The sequence below is a fragment of the Durio zibethinus genome, chromosome 10 (assembly GCF_047325235.1).
Source record: "Durio zibethinus cultivar Kanyao isolate XHJ-2024 chromosome 10, ASM4732523v1, whole genome shotgun sequence".
NCBI lineage: Eukaryota > Viridiplantae > Streptophyta > Magnoliopsida > Malvales > Malvaceae > Durio > Durio zibethinus.
The window spans coordinates 13901175-13921265 of record NC_143171.1 but is presented as its reverse complement, the minus strand read 5'-3'; the positions used below and the strand labels follow the sequence as shown (position 1 = coordinate 13921265).

The 20091-nt window shown below is 30.0% G+C and overlaps 1 pseudogene; it reads left to right on the top strand.

Moving 5' to 3' along the window:
* Positions 1 to 14365: 14365 nt before the first annotated feature.
* LOC149516432 (small nucleolar RNA R71) lies at positions 14366 to 14462 on the top strand (annotated as a pseudogene).
* Positions 14463 to 20091: the final 5629 nt, after the last annotated feature.

Sequence of the window (20091 nt, the reverse complement as noted above, 5' to 3'; positions counted from 1 at the left end):
TTTTTACATTGGTTCTTCATTAATTTTTTTTATTTTTCTTTCGAGTAATTTATAGTTGTTCATTTCTTGTAAGACCTTGAATCAAAACCTCATCCAACTAAACCATAGCTGGATTGAATCAAAGTTCAAGCAACAAAAAACAAGAATCCACATTTGAAGCCATTTGAGGTTTAGCCAAATCTCTTCTTGGTTTTTGTTAGATGTTTTACTTGCTTTTAAGTTGCTTATGATGTTGAGATAGTAAGTTTGTTCTTTAATCATACATTTTTCATGTATTAATATTTATATGGCATTTTTGTTATTTGTCACATGCATCAATATTTACATGTTTACCAATGACATTTTTGTTATTTGTCACATGCATCAATATTTACATTTCTACTAATGGCATCCTTGTAATTTGTTTATGTCATATGCATTTTCCATGAAATCTCCAATTCCAAACCTCAAATTCTAAACCCTAAATTTCAAACCCCAAACCTTAAACCACACATGAAACACTAAATCACCCATAAAACCTTAAATCACCCTTGAAACCCAAAACCATTTTTCAAACCCAAAACCACCTTCCAAACCCTAAATCAAGCCCTAAACCTTAACCTAAACTCTAAGTGCCAAGACTGGTAAATTAAAAGCATACCGGTATTTTAATTTTTTACCTTAAAATTATCCTTGTCTAGTGTCTTGAGGCATACTGACCAAAGAAAGAAATACTTCACTACCATTAAGACAACTTAAATTATGATTAATCTATTCTTTTTGTGGAATGACATGAACCATTTAACACCTTAAGCAAGTTAATTTCACATGACTTATCTTTTCACATTAACCTTTATTAGGGGTGGTTTGTCAAAATAAGGCATCTTTTTTAAATAGTGGTAGGGATATGCAAAAAAAAAAAAAAACAAAAAACAAAATGAAATGAAAAGAAAATTTTGATTGTGACATCATGCACTTAAGGCTTTGAATTAATCCAAAAATGAAAATATCCCAATAAATATATGTAAAAATCAATGACAGCAAACTAAGGGGTTCAAAGAGAGTTAAAGTCCAAGGAAATTGAAAAAAAATAACTTTCTTCATACCTATTCTTTCGAGAAAAATTGCTTATTGAATTTGAATAACTATGATTGAGATGATAAATGGCCATATTTCAATATCCCTTCACAAATATAAGAAATTTATCCCTTGCTAGCTTTTTGAGCCTAATAAAATTCTTTTAAAGTAAACATTGGCCAAGTATCACCCTTCACACTAAGGGGTAAAAATGAGCATTTAAAGGGTTAAGCATGGTAATGTCGAAGAAGAAACCTTATATGTTAGGGGCAAAATGTCCAACAAAAGGTCTCTAAGTTTTAAACCCACTCAAAGAAAAGGAAAAGAATAAGTGAAAGAATAAGAAAATAAGGAAAAGGAAAAATAATGAAAGAAAGAAGAAAAATAAATAAGGAGAAGAAAAAAAAAGGTAAAAAAAAAGAGGGAAATGAATGATTAACTAGAAAGTATAGGAAAAAGAAATGACAAATGCCCTAAAGTGAATCCTTCAAATGAAAAAATGCTTTTTAGTTTAATTACCCTCAAACATTTATTTTGGGCCTATCTATCCCTTTCTTTGAAAACTTTGAACCTTAGCTTACGCTACGTCCTTAGGAAAGTTTATACTCGACCAAGCATGATTGCTTAAAATTAAAGAGTTTTTCTTTTAGGAATGGCCATAAAACTTATGATCCTTTTTGTCTTCCTTTATTCCCTAATTACCCGTTTAGACTATTATCTCATTTTGGATAAGTTTGAAGTCTTGAATGCATGGTGTAATAATAAAAAAAGGGGAGAAAAAAGAACAAGGAAAGTGAATGTGGTCTAATGTGAAAACCCTGCAAAAGGGCAATCTATAGCAAACCTAGAAAGCCTCAAAGCCATTTCTGATGTTAAGTGAAATAGATGCTAACCAAAGGTAACCTAGACCCATAGATAAATCTGAAGAAATTAAAATCCCCAAAAGTTTGAAATACACAAAAAAGGGATTATTTAAAAAAAAATTAGAGTTTTCTTTCCTTATCCCTAAATGACCTTCCAAAATTTTGTGCCATCATAACTGACTTTGACATCAATCAAAGCACCACATTTAGATACTGAAGAAAGTGTCAAAAGTGTTTGGTTTTCAAAAGAATTGTGCATTTTAGAACAATTTATGTTCCATTTGCAAGCTTGCATAGAAAATGTATACACTTTTTTTATTCCTTTCAAGTGGTGAAAACTTTTTTAATGAACTGAAACATTCAAATGCCAAACCTTCCAATCCGTTGAAAAAAAAATTGTCACCTCTTTCATTTTTAAAAAGGAAGCCAATTCCCAAGAGACTCTCAAAGTTATATTTGTTCAAATATTTCATTCTATTTGACCAAGAAATTTAATTATGTGGGGTAAATTTTGTTGACCTTTTTGAAAGATTTTGAATAATCGGTTATTCATTTTTGTGAAAAATAAAGAAATCATGTTCAGTTTAAAAGAAAATTGTTGAACATGACAATCTTTAAACTAGTTTGGATTCAAAAGAAAAAGTGAGAAAATTTGTTTTTATTAAAGAATTAATGATGTCAAAAAGAAAAAAAAGAAGCAAAAATGTTTTTTTGGGAATAGTGGTGTGTCTTCTTTACACAAATTGAGTCCAAAATGCATGTTGTATGTTGCATGTGTATGTTTGTAAAAATAAAGAGAGCATATCAAAAATCAAAGGAAAATAAAAAAAAAACCTATCTGAAAGCAAAAAAGGTAAAAATTGGTCAAGAAACAAGTTGGAATAGGTGAAGGAATAGTAAAATGGTAAGTTTAGATCATTTTGAGAGAAATTAAAGATTTAATTAAATAGGAAATGAGAGATAAGCAAAATTTTTGGTGTTTACATTTATGCTGGGGCACATACATCATAAAGTTCTTGCATTTGCATGAGCATTGGCATTTGTGAAATGAAGTTCTGTGATTGTAGGGAGTATTAAAAAAAAGGGAAAAATTGAACTTAAAAATTTGCATCTTTAGGGCACTCATGTCGTGAACTTTAGCATTTGCATTCATAAGAGGGATTTGCATTATGGAAAAGAAATTTGTTAGTAAAAAATTTTCCATACATCTTTTTAGGTGCATTTGTGTCATAAAAAAAGAAATTTTGCATCATCGTAGGGTCATCTATATGAAAGAAACATTGGCATCTGCATCATAAAAAAAATCACTTGCATTTGCATTAAGTATTTCCTTCATGAAAAATTCTGTCATAACATGACTTCTTGCATTTGCATAAAAACATTTGCATTCACTTTTTTTGTTGGAAATAGACATTTATATCATGATTACATTTGTCAAATAGAAGACAAGAAGTCTATAAAAGGAAAAAACTCAAAAAGAAAAGAATCTCCCAATTCAAGAGATAAGAAAAGTAAAGTCTACCAAGAAAAAAGATGAAGGGAAAAAGTTTGAAAAAAAATCAAAGAAAAAAAAGGTGGAAAAAGGAAAGGAATAAAGTAAAAACAAAAAAAAAGTATATCATGAGAAAAGAGAGAAAAATAAGAAAAAAGAAAAGAGAATATAGTTTGATGAGAGGAAAAAAATATCATAATAGTTTGAAAAGTTGAGAAGAAATCTATAAATGATGGGGGGTGAAGAAGAAATGAATGAAAAATATGATAAATAAGTTGAATAAATATCAAGCAATTTTTTTTAAAAAATAGAAAAAGTAACCCAGCCTAATTGTCACCGAGTAGAATTAATCCCAGTTTAGTTGGCACCAAGGAAAAATTAAGCCCAGTATACCTAGCACTAAGGAAATGAAGCCTAGTTTAGTGACACTAAGAAGAATTAAGCCTAGTCTAGCTAGCACCAAAAAGAATTAAGTCCAATTTAATTGGTACTAAGGAAAATTAAGCTCGATCTAGCTAGCACCAATGAGAAGTAAACCTAATTTAGCTTGCACCAAGGAGAAGTAAGCACAGTTTAGTTGGCACCAAGAAAAATTAAGCCTAATCTAGCTAGCACCAAGGAGAATTAAGCCTAGTTTAGCTAGCATTGAGGAGAATTAAACCCAGACTAGCTAGCACCAAAAAGATCTAAGCCCAGTTTAGCTAGGATATTTAAGCCCAGATTAGTTGGCATTAGGATAAGATTTAATCCTAGATTAGCTGGCACCAAAATGAAATCATTAAACCCAATGAAATTGGCACCAATTAAGAACAAAAGGATGAAAGAAAAACTCAAATGAAAAAAAAATTATGAATAAAGTAAAAATGATAATGAAATGATGAATGAAAGAATGGGAAAATGAATAAAGAAAATGGGAAATGAATGATGTGAATGTATTGGTAAATGAAGAAAATTGGAAAGGGAAAAATGATAGAATAATGAATAAAGATAAATAATTGAATGATAATAATGAAAGAAAAATAGAGAAAGTGTTTTTGGCAAAAATCATTAAACTATTACTGTAGAGATCAAAGTGAAAAGAAATTATAAAGAAAAAAAGAAGAAAAAGGCTTGAATTGAAAATAAAATAGTTCAATCAAATGAATTCTGGTGTGACTGCTAACGACTTATCCAGAATTGCAAATTCAAGAATAGTTGTGAACATGAAAACTTTATTTCCATAAGTATAAGCACATGCTGTGAACAAAATTGTTTTCTTATACATTATGTTCATTACATACATCACACACATTGCATGTAGAATAAGCTTCATTTTTTAGAAAAACAAACATGTTTAAAGAATAAATACTTCTCAAGAACAAACAAAAGAATAATCAAAGAAAAGAAAAAATCTTTTAAAGAAGGAAGAAATCATTTTCAAGGCCTCAGATGCAACATGACTTTTCAAAGATGAACTTTCAAAACTTTTTGGCATAAGATTTTTTTTTTAAGGTCACTTGCCTATATCCATAGAAGCACTTTTTAAAATAAGATTTTTAAAGTCACATACCTATGTCAATAAGAGCATTTTTCAAAAAAAGACTTTTAAAATCACTTGCCTATATCTAAAAGAGCATATTTCAAATTGAGATTTTTTTTTAAATTACCTGCCTATGTCTATAAAAGCACTTTAAAAAAAATTCTAAAAAAAAAACTAATTTTGTCTAGGCAAAATCTGATAGTTTGTGCAGCTCTTAAAATCCAACCTAGTCCAAATCCAACATTTCTTTAATTTTAATAAGTTTTTAAAATTAAAATTGAGACCAATTTGACCTAAATGCCTTAAAATCAAACTAGGTCAAACAAAGTCAAATTTGATCAAAATTGATCAAAAACAGTCAAATGGTTAGAACTCGAATCAACTTTCAAAATTTATAATCAATTGGAATCAATGTAGTTTTAAATTCAAATTCATGATTTTAAGGCATTGAAAAGTCTAATTGTACTTTAAAATATGTAAAATTACTGAATTACGCTTAAGGGTATTCTCATAATTTGACCTTCTTGAATTTGAATTTTCGTGAAAACCTTTATATCATAATTAAATATTTTTAATGATTTTTTATGCATTAAAAACCTTGTTCACACTTTGAGAGGTGTGAAATTACAAAAATACCCTTAAAGATATTTTTGTAAATTGACCTTCCTAATGTTAGAATTTTAGGAAAAGCTTTGATCATGATTTAGTATTATTTGATGATTTTTGGAATATTGACAACCTTGATCATACCTCGACTAGTGTGAAATTACTAAAATACTTTCTAGTGATATTTTTATGATTTGACATTTTCAAGGTCGATTTTTTGTGAAACATTTTAGATCATGTTTTTAAATTATTTGATTATTTTTGGTGCAGTAAAAACTTGGTAGCACCTTAGAAGGTGTGAAATTACCAAAATATACCTTAAGGGTAATTTTGTAATTTGACCTTTTTGATATCGAATTTTTACGAAAAACTTTTAGATCTTAATTTCATATTATTTAAAGATTTTTTGTACTTTAAAATCATAAAAATGAGGAAGGGAGCATTGTTTTCTAAGAAAATTAGGTAAAACGATCTTTTCACTTGCTTCCAACAGCATTAAAAATTCAATCTTTGCCAGCAAGCATTGTCAATTATAGGATGATCTTGAAGGGCTAGATCCAATGGTGAAAAGTGGCTCTTTGTAAGAAAAATAAAAGAGAATCTTAATCATTAGATGAACTTTTAATCCAAGGGCTTGCATGCATTAAGGGAGAGATATTTTCTCTTCATGAAGGTTGAGGAATACATGATTTTAAAAAGGGAAGATAAGCTAGAAAAATCAGTGGAGAAAATAAGGAAAAACATATGAAAATTTGGAAAGCATGTTTGGAGGTATAATTTCTAATTCCCATTCTTGCATTTCCTATCACATTTTCATAGCATTTTCATATTTGCTTCTTTAATTTTCTATTTTTTTCTTAAAACAATTCATTGTTATTTGTGGTTTTAGCTTCAAACTTGTTCTAGAAACTTGATCAACTAATCCATAGTTTGTTTTGAGACAAGAGATCAAAGAAAGCAAAGAACACTCCATCATTAACACCATTTGGAGGTTCGACCAACCTTTTTTTCACCATGGTTGAACTTCTTTTTGGTTCTCTTTGTTGATATACTTGCTTCTAAATAATGTTTTTTGATGTTTAGATTTGTATTTTACATGAATTTTGGTTAGTTAGTGATATATGTTTAGTGTTTGGTTCATGTTTTTGTTTTTATGGATTCCTTATTATTCTAGTTTGCTACATGTTTGATGGAATTCCTCTTGTAATAGAAATGCTTTTGTATGATGAATATCTTGATGTCTAAAGCATGTTTGAGTTTAAATGAATGAATGATGGTGGGAGACCGTGGAAGCATTCAACCAAGCCTCCCATGCTTGAGCTGAATATTTCCTCTAATTTTCATGGCTAGATGTTATTTGGTTCATCCTTAATTATTTGTGTTCTTGCATTGTTCATCAAGTCTTTTTAATGTGTTTGACTTAACCTCTATGAATAAAACGTTGTTTTGGTAGCCTATTTTTGTAATTTTTGTGTTTGTTTGTATGAATTTTCAAAAGACCAAAAAAATGGTGGAACATGTTTTGAGAATTTAAAAATTTAGTGTGTGTTTGGTTTATGAAAATAAAGCTATTTTCCATTTTTATTTTCACATAAAATAGGAAATGAATTAAAAAAACTTGTTTGGTTGAAAAACTAGAAAATATTTTTAAAAAATGAAAATAAAAATAGTTCAAAATTAGAAAACAAAAAAAGTTGTTTTGATTATTTTCAATGAAAATGATTTAGAGGAAATGGAAAAGTTGAAAACATAGGGATTTTAAAGTTTTTGTTTTATGTTGAAACAAATACCTAGAAAGGCCAAGTTTAAATCATTAGGTCTCCAAACTAATGCTTCTACAATTGGATAAGCTAAGGACAACTTGCTTGCAAAAGATTCTGTTATAGACTTTCCGTTTTTCTTTCTAAAAATATTTTTTCTTTTCCTCATTCTCTCTGAAACAAATCTAGAAGTTTGAACTCCATTTTTAGGTACTTCTCTTCCCATAAGCCATGATCCTTTTGGTTTTTTTTTTTTTTTTTGCATTATGTTAATCTCATTGTTTACATTTTTGTTAAATTTATCATCATTTTGTATCTGGGAAACAATAGAAAAAAAAAAAGAATAGAGGATGGTTAAGGCTGAACTATGTATTCTATTAGATATATCTTTGTGCATTCTATTAGATTGCTTGTAAAATTGGATGTGCCCATCAATTTTTGTGGAAATTTCTTAGTATAGATTTTTAGTCTTGGTTTTATTTGATGCCTTCTTTGTTAAATTGGCAAAAAAAATATAAAATTGAAAATCTTTTAATAGAATTGAAAGTATAATACTAAAAGAAGTATTATTTATTTATTTATTTAATTGTGGATCTATGAAAAGCAACCAATCTTTATGATAAAGTGTTGCTAGCAAAGAGAACAAGGTTGGGTTGGTTTCTTTAATGCCTCACCACTAATATGGCCTGAAGTCCCCCACTAGCTTCCTAATTCGCACCATGAAAATAGCAAAAAAAAAGTAGTATTTTTTATGGGTCCAATTTTATTTTTTATACAAAAGTTGACTTTGTCTAAAAAGCTAGATGATTTAATAAGTTAGAAAGTCCTTATTGTTTTACTTTTTTTTTCCTTAAAAATGAGCACGCTTTCAAGATGGAATTACTTATATCAATTGGTTAGGTCTTGATCCTTTTAATCATCTTTTAAAAGACATTTTCTAAGGAATCATTGTTGAATAACATCCAACGAAAAAGACTATAAATCCAAGTCCCAACAATCCATGCTTTCTTCTAGATGCTTCACCCAAGTTAACATGTTGTGCTAATATTCCACTAGCCAAATCAATGCACTTAGCTTGATGAGCCTCTAGGATCTAGATTGTCTGGCAACTAATATGGTTTCCATCACCAATAATTTCGGTGTCAAGCCATGACCATTTATCCAATGTTACAAAAAGGCACATTAATCTATTAGCATAATCAACATCGTCATGAACCTACAACTCCACAAAAAAGTTAGAGGTTATACTCAAACAATTCCCAGCCTGCCTCTCCTCTAATGTTCATGAACTTGCAAATCCAGAAACCATGAACCTATAACCCCTCAGAATTTTATGAAGGTAGTCTTGTTTGTTGCTTAACAACTATTAAGGAGTAAAATGTATTGAAGTCCATGGTAAAGACCACAATTTAAATTTTGTACACATTTAGTTTAGGTGGAAGTTTAGAAAACAACTTGTCTTATTTGGAGAAACATTTTCTTTTTGGATATTAACTTTGGTGTAGAGTTTATCCTATCTATAATCAACTTATTTTAGGGATTTGTGGAGCTTATATAGTACACTATTGAGGATACCTTTTGATGATTAATATTTGTAACCTAAGATACATGGTATTTCCCTAGTTCTAGGGATTAAAGCTACAAGTTACAAAAAAGGCTTTGCCATGTTATATCACCTTTTTAAAAAAAGGGTATTTCAATCAACCTTTGATTTATATTCCTTTTATTTGTTATGATATATTCCTTTTAGTTTTATTAATTCCTTTAAGTTTGAAGTTGCTGATATTTCACAAAATTTCATTACTTTATTGATGATTGACTGTATTATAATAGTATTTAGATGGGAATGAAGGGTAAAGATGATGATGTGAAAGATTTGCTAAAAGCAAATGCAACAGCATTTATTTATCTTGTAATTGACAAAATAAGAGAAGAAAAATTACAATCATCTACGTTTAAGAAAGAAGTATGGTCAGAGATAAATAATAACTTGCATAATATAACTGGAGTCAATTATGGTATTGAAAGATTGAAGGGTAAGTTCAATCGATTATGTACAAAGTATTGTCATTTTTTTAAATTAATTGGACATACTGAAGTTAAATGGATGTGGCATCCAACACTATTAATGCAATACAAGCTGTGAAGATTTTTTTAAGGTATAATTAATTTATATTTTTCTTTCATTTTTTAGATTATAATATATATTTAATTATCTAATGCATTTTTTTTATGGTACAGAAAAATAAAGATTTCAAAAAGTTCAAAAAACAAGGTTATGCAAATTATGAATTACTTAGTGAAATATTTAACACAATAACTAAAACTGGAAAACTTCAACAATTATTCACTAAAGATCCATTATCTCCCACTGAAGAAAGGTGTTTCAAAGAAGAATTTTATTTGGTACTATACATGTTGACTTAGGTGACAACAATTCAGAAGGTGAAGGGGATCAAAAAGGTAAAAAGCCTAATATTCATTCAATTCCTAGTACGCATTGATCTGGCAAGGTAAATAAAATGGACAAGATGAATTTATTTTTGGAAAAGTGGGCTGCTACATTGAGTGCAAAAAAAAAAGCTGCTAAAGGAAAACCTAAGAGATACAAATCATCTACTAATAGTGGAAGTACCACTTCTCATTTTTCATCCGATCCTTATTCTCTAAGTATATGCATGGGCTTTTTGGAAAAAATGAAAGTTGTTTCTTTATGTTCTTATAATAAAGCAACAAAAAAATTCACATCAACATAATGGAGACAAATTTTTGTTCAAATGTTTGATGTAAGGCAAAAAGATTAGGTGGATAGTCTTGCTTAATCTTATATTTTTTGTTTAATTTTTTAATAATTTACTTCTATTTTTATATTATGTGATAATATTCTAACATTCAAATGTGGAATGTACGGAGCATGTGATAACATTTTATCATTATATTATGGAATTCATGGTTATTGAATGATTGATAAATATCTTTTCTACTTTGTTATAGTAACTGAAATTGTTATAGTAAGTATAATGCATGATATTCGTCTTTTTTGCAAGAAATTACAATGAGTATTAGCTCTAGTTCAAAAACTTCATCCAATTTAGATGACAAAATGGGGTAATTTATACTTATAAATTTTGTCTATAAGTACTACAAGGCCAACTTGCCTAAGATGCCATGTAAGACTTTTATATTAAATGGAAAGGCATATGCCATAGAGATTTTAGATAGAAACCATACGGTATGTTATAAAATGTTTTGTATCAGAAAATATATTTTTTAAAATTTTTGTGAAAATGGAACATCTTTTACAATATGAAAAATTGGTTCTATGGAAGAAACAATTGCAATGTTTTTACATATAATTGGTCAAAATGAAACACAAAGAGTTACGGGTGATTGATTTCAACATTCTACGAGATTATTTCTGCAAGGTTTGAAAATGTTTTGGTTACTATTTGTAAATTGGGAACTAAAATTATTTGTCCTGGAAATCGAGGTGAGGTTTAACCAAAAATTGTTGGAAATCCTAATTGGTTCCTATATTTCAAGGTATGTTATAAATAATACTATTTTATATTTTTTTATTTTTTCAAAATTTTTGTGTAGAATAACATAATTTATATATTTATTTATTTTTATTAATTAAGGATTGTGTTAGAGCTATTGATGGCCCTGAAATATCTACTTGGGCTTTCGTATTGAAGCAAGTACCATTTCGAAATAGAAAGCAATCTATCACAGAATGTAATGATAGCTTGCTCTGATGATATGTTTTTTACATTTGTGTGTGCTAGATGGGAGGGAACAACTCATGATATAAAAGTTTTTGTTACTGTAATACTAAGTAATTCTAATGCAAAAAATTCTTTAATACAAAACTCTTAACATGTACTATTGCATAATACAAAGTTAAGAATAAACATAAAGTCACAAAAATATTTTTCAAAAACAAGCTTTCAATGGCTTATGCTAATCATACATACAAATGTACTCCATCTTTAAGTGATGTATATAACTCAAACAAATAGAATGTAAAACACTTTGTCCCATTTTTTGTATTATAAGGCATTCTTTCAATGACTTTACACAATTAGGAGCTCTTTTTAGAAACTTTTTTTGTGATGCATTCTTTATTGCTTTGTATTTTCGGCTTTTATTTAATGATAGCCATTTTTAGCTTTATTAGACTTTGCCTTTCATGATTGCTGATTTTCGTTTTTCTTTCTTTGTGCCTCCCATCTTTCTAAATACAAGAATATGTCCATGATACACTAGTAAACACATTGAGTTAGGACAACAAACGAAAGGATAATAATCATCAAAGAAAAGGTTTATTGAGCTTGTAATGTGGCTTAATAAACAAAAAAGAAATAGTAAATAAGCTCAAAATAATGATACTAAAGAAGTATTATCATAAGATGGGCTTTAAAAAGGCTCAAACGATCTAAAAAACTACCTAGATCATCTTTTGAGTTAAATATAGTCTAAGATTTTGTCTCAAGGGTTGAGTAAGTGAATTCTAGAGCACTTATTCAAATCTTAAACTTCATGCAAGTCCATATTTCACAAACCTTCACAAAAATTATAGCATTATAGAGAATAGTGATGCATGCAAAAAATCATATCCAAAGTAAAGACATGCTTAAGAATTCTTTTCAAGTTCTACCACATTCATATTTAAACTTCATATCATACTTTAGTCATTCAACAAAATATGCGCAACTTTCATCTAAGTGAACACTATAGTGAGATTTAGCAAGTCAATTTGGTTTTAAAAGCAAATATGAGTTAAAATAAAAAAAATTTCTTTTTCCCCCACACTTAAATGAAACCATATATCAAAAACTCAAAGGAAAAAGAAATGCTTTCCAAAAAATTTCTTAAAGACTGAATATCCATAATGCATTCTCCTTGCTTCTCTTTATCCTTAAAAATAAAAAAAAATTTAACAAAAACATTAAAACACATATGTCTTAAAAAACATAAAGAAATCATAAAAATCATAACCATTAAAGTAGATCTTGGGTTGCCTCCCAAGCATTACTAGTTTTGGTCAAGCTTGACCATCCTTAAATCTATGCATAATACTTTCTTCCCTTTGGAGGGAGCTTTCCTTGTTGCTTCCTTTTTTGTGGTATAACATAAATAAACTTAATTTAAGGAGGTTGGTTAACTCTTCTAGTGAGTATTACATAAACTGAGCTTGAGTTTCTAGAATGATTGACAAAATTGGAGCTAGGGTTAGCTAAGTTTTCTAGAAGGTCGGGAGGCTTTACTAATGAGTTAGACTCTTTTAGGGTTTCCTTAAATTCCTTAATTGCACTAATACCTTTTTCATGTCTTATCACACCATACCCTATAGATACAAATTACATTTTCTTATGTTTAAACCTAAGGGTAATGCTAGCCTCATACATATCTATTAAGGTTTTGGCAGTGAACAAGAAAGGTCTACCTAAGAGTAATAGAACTTGATCATCCTTTATATCTAAAACAATTAAATTCACAGGGAAAACATATTTTCCAACTTTCACCAGGACATTTTTTGACATTCTTTATGGCAACTTAGTAGATTGATCAATGAACTTAATGTTGAATGTATGAGGTTTCAGCTCTCTACAACCTAGCTACTCAAAAACATTCATAAGCATTAAATTTATGCGTGAACCAAGTTCACAAAAAAATCAAAGAATTTTAATTTTCCAATCATGCAAGGTATAGTAAAACTCCTTATATCTTTTAACTTTTTGGGCAAGAGTTGTTGAAGCTTAAGGCTGTAATCATCTAAGAATGTGGTTTTTTTTAGTTCATTGAGTAGCTCTTTTTGAATAGACCTCGAGCCAGGTGGTTAACATTAAAACACTACCTATATATTGTGGTAATCATCATTGGCTTTTGCTAAACTTTCTTTTGAATTTCTTCTTTTTCTTCTTTTTCAGGATCTTCTTCTTAGTTATTTCAGGTAAGCTCACCTTAAGCTATCTTTTCAGGTGGAATGCTTTATACTAATGTTCTCTTTACTTGTAGCAACATTTGCTTTTTTTAAGAGACCCTTCAATGTATTCTTCTAGATCTTCTTCATAGTTGATTTCATCATTTTCTTCATTAAGGTCTTTTTCATAGGTTTCAATAGCTTCAGGGGCCTTTAATGCCATAGCTAAAAATCCTCTAAGGTTTTTTTACCAAGTCTTAAAAGCTCTTCATCTTCCAAAATGTCCTCTCTTCAAATAAAATTAACTTCAAGTTGTCTTGCAAAGTTGGGTAGGTTAACAACTATGGGTTCATTATCTTTCTCATTAAAATCGTCTATCCTAACATCCCCTAAAGTATATACTAAATTGCATCCCTCCTTGCCTTTTTCTTTTTAGGTTGGTTTCAATGTTACTAGGTAGGGTATCTAATGGGTAATTTACTATGGCTTGGGAAAGCTAACCTATTTGATTTTCTAGGTTTTTTTATAGATACAACTTGGCTTTGGATATTGTTAGCTTGCATCAACTAGCTTAACATGTCCTTAAAGGTAGGTTTCTTTTCTTATGATGGGTTATTGTTTGGTGGATTGGAGCGGTAGTTGTTGGTTTGGTAATTGGCAGCTTGGTGCTTTGGTTAGTTCTAAGAAAAGATAAAGTGGTTTCACTAGCTAGGATTATAGGTATTCCTATAGGGATTATTGCTTGGTTTGTTTTGTTGGATGCAATGGACAAGTTTTACCCCATATTGGTATCTTTATGAGGAATAGGGTCATTCACATATGTCATAGGATACAAAAGGACTTTGTATAACATTAACAAGGTTGGCTTATGTTTGGGTTCTAAAGGCTAAAATCTTTTTTGTAAAGGCAACCAATTGAGAGTTAATAGAAGTAATAGCATTAACTTCAAATAAACTAACAAATTTTTTATTGACCTTTCTTTCCATACCTCACTAGTAATTATTGGCAACCATCTCTTCTATTAATTCATTAGCCTTTTTAAAAGTCTTACTCATTATAGCCCCTCTAGTAGTTGAATCTAAGGTGGTCTTCATGGGTGGTGTGAGACCATTGTAAAAGATCTAAATTTGGAGCTATTAAGGTAAACCATGATGTGGAGTAATTCTTTAAATCTCTCCCATCCATCACACAAAGTTTCACCATTAGCCTACATGAAAGTGGTAATCTCAATATTTAGTTTCGCAATCTTTATTGGTGGGAAAAATTTTGCAAAAATTTTTTGAATTAGATCACCCATGTTGTAATTGAACCTTGTGGTTAAGAAGACAACCAACTTTTTGCTTTGTCTTTGAGAGAAAAAAGGAAATAAGCTTAGTCTAATAGCCTTATTAGAAACACCATTGTAATGAAAATTATCACAAAGTTCAAGAAAATAAGAAAGATGTAAATTTGGATCATTACTTGGTAATCCTCTAAACTACACAAAAGTTTGGATCATTTCTATAATTAAAGGCTTTACAAGAAAAAGGGTAAAGAATTTTGAGGGACTATGTAGTTTCCAATGCCATGCCTAAGCCAGACACCATCAACATAATTTATGTAGGTGGCATATCCAGAAGTAGAAAGTACTATACTTAAAAGATGTTGGAATGGGCAAGAAAAAAAAAGCAACAGTCTCTCAAAATTCTTAGCCCTTTATTATTTGCATTCATTATAAAAGTAGGTACAGTGATGTTGATTGCCCTTTTCTTTTTCTTCTAAAAGTTCTCTCTATCTCTTGATCAACTATCACTAAGTTAACACTTTTGGATTGGTGTATGCAAACAAAAAAGGATCAAAGAAAAGCTAAAAATGAATAAATAAATAAATAAAAAGAGTTCAGATTATAAAAGCTTAAGAATTCTTTATTGATATGTAAACACCACTATAATCCCCTGCAACGACGCCAAAATCTTTATTACTGCTTTTGGTATAAAGCCTGTAAGCACACAAATCAAATAATAAAGTGGAGTATTCTAAGTATTGTCTCCTCAGGGATTATAGTTTGTAGTGTCAAGTAGTTCATAATATCGTCTCTTCAGAAATTATAGATTATAGTGTTAGGTAGTTCACAAGTACCAAAGATAAAAGGCTGAGATCCTATATCTAAACAAATGAATATTAATGGTTTTAGGGTTATAAGGTTTGAGTAGACAAGAATCAAGTATAAATTAAAGGTAATGTATGGCAGGGTTCTAAATTTCACCAGCTGTAACTTGGGAAACCAAGATTAATGCCAATTAACTAATCCTAAAGCCTAAACTTAAAAGATTGCAAAGTAAGAATTAAAAGATTGTAAACAAGAATACCAAATTGCTTTGAAGTAAATAAAGACTAAATGAAAAAAATTATAGAACAAGAAAGAACATGTAACAGAATCATGCAAAGAAAATAAAATAAAATAAAAAACTTGGATCAATCTTGGAAAACAATGTTTTAGCTGAAATTAAAGAAAACAAGAAACAAGATTTTTTAAACAAGAAAATAAGACAAGAGATATTTGAATGAGAACACTTCTTGATTAAAAAAGATTTAAAGAACAAAAACTTGAAAATTGGCAAATTTGTCACCTAAGCTAATACCTTACTAAAAGAACTAAACAACTAATAAACTTTAGAAACTAAAAGAAAGAAAAGAAGTGAAGAAAGGGATAGTGAAACAAGTGAATGGCCTTGCCTATTTATAGTTATAGGTTTGGCCAAAGAGGTGGGCTTTACAATTGATTAAGTTCAATTCAAAAACTAGGAGATAAAGCTCTATCTTAATCCTTAAGGTTGCCTACAAATATTAGATTCTTCATTCTTGAAATCCTTTAGCCAAATGTGATGATCTTGGCCCTTGATCTTCATGTGATGCAATCTTGATCAATCTTTCCCACTAGATTAGGCTAAAATGAGATTTCAAGAGGAGATAAAGCCATTATCTTATCAAAACTCATGATTGGCTTCAAACTCCTCTTAGCAAATGGATTAAGCTTGGAAAGTCCAAATGCTTGTAAATTTTCCTTCCCTCTCGCATAGCCGAATGTGGTAATGTCCTTGTGCAAGTTATTCTCTTCATAGCTTATCAAAGAGACATGTTTATCTTACAAATTCACCTTGGCCAAATGGATTAGGATTCAATTGGGCTTGTGAATGCCTGAATTTGGACCAATGGTGGGCGGCATAGAGCTTGCATGGTTGGGTCGAATGTGAGCTTTGCATGGTTTTATGTATGGCTTGCATGAAAATGAGTCTTTGAGCTTGAAAAACCTAAAGCCATGAAATAGCATGAAAAACACCAAAAATCATCCAAAATTTTAAAGTTTAGCACCATTTTAATATGTAAAATCTCTATTTACTTTGGTGCTATCATGTTTTGACATGTACAATTGGTTTGTCATATAGTTTTTAAAATGCCTAGATTTGTAACTAGTTTGTTCCTTAGTCATGCATTTTTCATGTATTAATATTTACATTTTTACTAATGGCATTTTTGTTATTTGTCACAACATCAATAACATTTTCACCAATGACATTTTCGTTATTTGTTCCATGCATCAATATTTACATTTCTACCAATGGCATCTTTGTAATTTGTTTCTATCACATGAATTTTCCATAAAACCCCAAATTCCAAACCCCAAATCCTAAACCACTCATAGAACCCTAAATCACCCATGAAACCTTAAACCACTTTCCAAACCCTAAACCACCTACGAACCCAAGACCACTATGAAAACCTAAACAAAACCTTAAACCTTAACCTAAACTCTAAACCCTAAACCAACCCTAGACCCCAAACCAATCCTAAACCCTAAACTAAATCCTAAACTAATCCTAAACCATAAACCCAAAACCCTAAACCCTAAACCTTAAATCCAAACCTACCCCAAACCCAAAAACTCGAGTCAACCCCTAAACCCTAAACCTTAAACCTTAAACCTAAAACCATAACCTTAAACCCCAAACCTAAAAACTCAAGCCAACCTTCAAACCCTAAAACCAACCCTTCATCCCATTCATGAATTTGCATTTCATTTTTTATGTTGTCTCATGCATTCTCAAATTGTCATGCATTCATATGTTGCCATTCATATCATGTGTTCATTTTGTTATTATCATGTTCATACACATCTTGCATATGTTTTTCAAAATATATTTTCAAAGAAAAATGTTTTTAAACAAGATAATATCTCAAATAAATATAGTTATTGAGATCTGGTTTAAATATAGAGGACTTTCGATGTTATTATTTATGTGAGGTGTTATCTTGGTTTTGTGGGGACAATTTGAAAACCCTGAAGTTAAGGATATTTTTGAAGCTCTACCTAAATATAAGAGAGTGAAAAAGTTGTCTTAATACTTGAAGCTTTTTCACTTTGATCCTAAATTAGAATGTTTTGTTTTAAAAAATTAATTTCTTTTCAAAAAGAAAAAAATTCAAGCTTTTTACGAATTAATGAAAAAGAAATTAATTTCTAAATACTAAAATGGGATCATTTTAACGATAGTCTAAGGATAATATGCAGTTAGTTGGTACCATTTTCAACAAGCATTATGAGGGTGCTAATCTTTCCCCATCATAACCTATTCCCGAATCTTAAATTTGATTTTGCAAACTTTAATTTGTTCTTTTTATAAAATCTTTAAATTTTTTAAATGTTTTATCAAAGCGAACAAAATTTTTTTGGGTGACCAATCACACTTTAAAAAAGATTGGTGGTAACTTCTCGTTTTGATTTTTATCAAAAATGCTTTATTAAGCCTTTTTTTTCTCATTCCTATTGGTTTGATAGAGAGGCACTTTTTGATCTCGAAACATCATGATAGTGGTGGACCGAGGTGATGTGGCAAACTGACCTAAGCACACCTCACCCATGCTAGCTTGGTAAATCACCAATGCTTCAGGTATAAATGCCCTTTCAATCTTTCCAAGTAAAGGGGCCAATTTTTCTCTTAACTCTCTCATTTTTACCTCTGAGCTTTTCCTTTCCTCCCAATCCAAGCTTGGCACCAACAATTTTGCCCCAACATTTTGGCACATTAAATACGATCTTTTTTAGCTGAATTTTGAATAACACCATGAAAAGGTGGATCAGCTTGGCCAAAGAGCTCATATCTACAATTGTTTTTATAAAAGCTCTGCTTGATAAAAGAACTCAACCAAAAAGCTCAAACTCAACTCGAACAAAGAGCTTAAATCTACAAATTGCTTTCATAAAGGCCCAACTCAACATAAGATTTTGACCAAAAAGCTTGGATTTATAAATTACTTTTATAAAAACCAAATTTGATAGAAAAGCTCCAAAGAGCTCAGACTCAGTTCAACCAAAAAGGTTGGATCTATAAAAAGAGCTCAAATTTACAAATTACTTTCATAAAGCCCTAATTCAATAGAAGAGCTTAGACTCAACTTGCTCAAAGTGCTCGAATCTACAAATTACCTTCATAAAAGCCCAATTCGATAAAAGAATTCGGCCAAAGTGCTTAAACTCAGCTCAGTCAAGAAGCTTGAGTCTATCAATTACCTTATAAAGGCCTAACTCGATAGAAGAGCTCGACCAAATAACTTAGACTTAGCTTATCTAAAAAGCTCAATCTATAAAATTGCTTTTATAAACGCTCAACTAGGCTAAAGAGCTCGATTAAAAAGTGCAAATCTACAAAATTACCTTTTGTAGACACCCTATTTCATTCGAGACTTTAAATCAAATGATCCCAATGTTTAGCTATTTTAAGTTTGAGTCATTTAGATCAATAGGGCAGTTAAAATATTTATTATGTCATTTGGATTTCGAATGGACCCATCCAATAGGTATTTGTACTTTGAGCCCAACAAATAATTTTATTTAGGCTTTAGGCCCAACAGGTGGTTCTGTTGCTTTTTCCACTTAGGTTCGAGCTTTGGCCCAACAATATTTTTTTTACTTTAATAAAAACTAAATAAAAAATAAAAAAAAGGAAGAAAATCAAAACAAATGCTTGAGATCCCATCCCATACATCAATCAGGTAGAATCATAGATTTTGTAAGGGAAACAATGGCAAATTCTTGGATTGAATGATTTTGGGAAAGTCAAACCCAAATTACACATGATCAAATCATCCCTAATTAAGATATTCGAGTAAATTATTCCTTCCAAAATTATAAGGAATTAAGCCCTATATAAATCATTCAAACATAGACAGAAAAAAGGACAGTGATTACGAAAAAATAGTACAAAAATTGTACAAACAATTAGGGTTTCATTTCTATTAAGAGTTTGCTTTTTTTTTTAATTCTAGGTTTTAGAGTCTTGGATTTTTGGATAGGCATTTGTTTGGTTTAATTTGACTTTAGGATCTTTCTTAGATTTATTGTTTTCTGTGAATTAGCTTAACTTTGCTATAAATTTTAGGTTTTTTTGGGTTTTCCTAGGTTTTTATGAATTTTTTGACAAGTTTTGAGTTTTTTGGTGAGGCTCTCCAATTTTCGACCGACGAATTTTCCTTCAAAGAAAAGGGCAATAGAAAACCAAAGGTAGAAAAAGAGTGGAAGTTTGAAAACTAAAGAAAAAAAGAACTTCTTTTGCTTTTAAGGTGAACCAAAACACATAGTTTCATTAATAGAAGGTCTGCATGTTTCTTTAAAACCAACCTGATACTCGCGCGACCCAATTTCAACCCATCTTCCATTTTTGCTCTAAGCCAAGCCTCACCTTTAACCAACCTTTAAGCCATGCTAATTTGAGCCACCTACAGTGTCTGAAGCCATGCTTCTCAGCCGCCAAGCCAAGCCAGATTCAAGTATTTATTTGATTTTATTTTATTTTTATGCTTATTTTATTTGTCAATTCATTTACTTATTTATT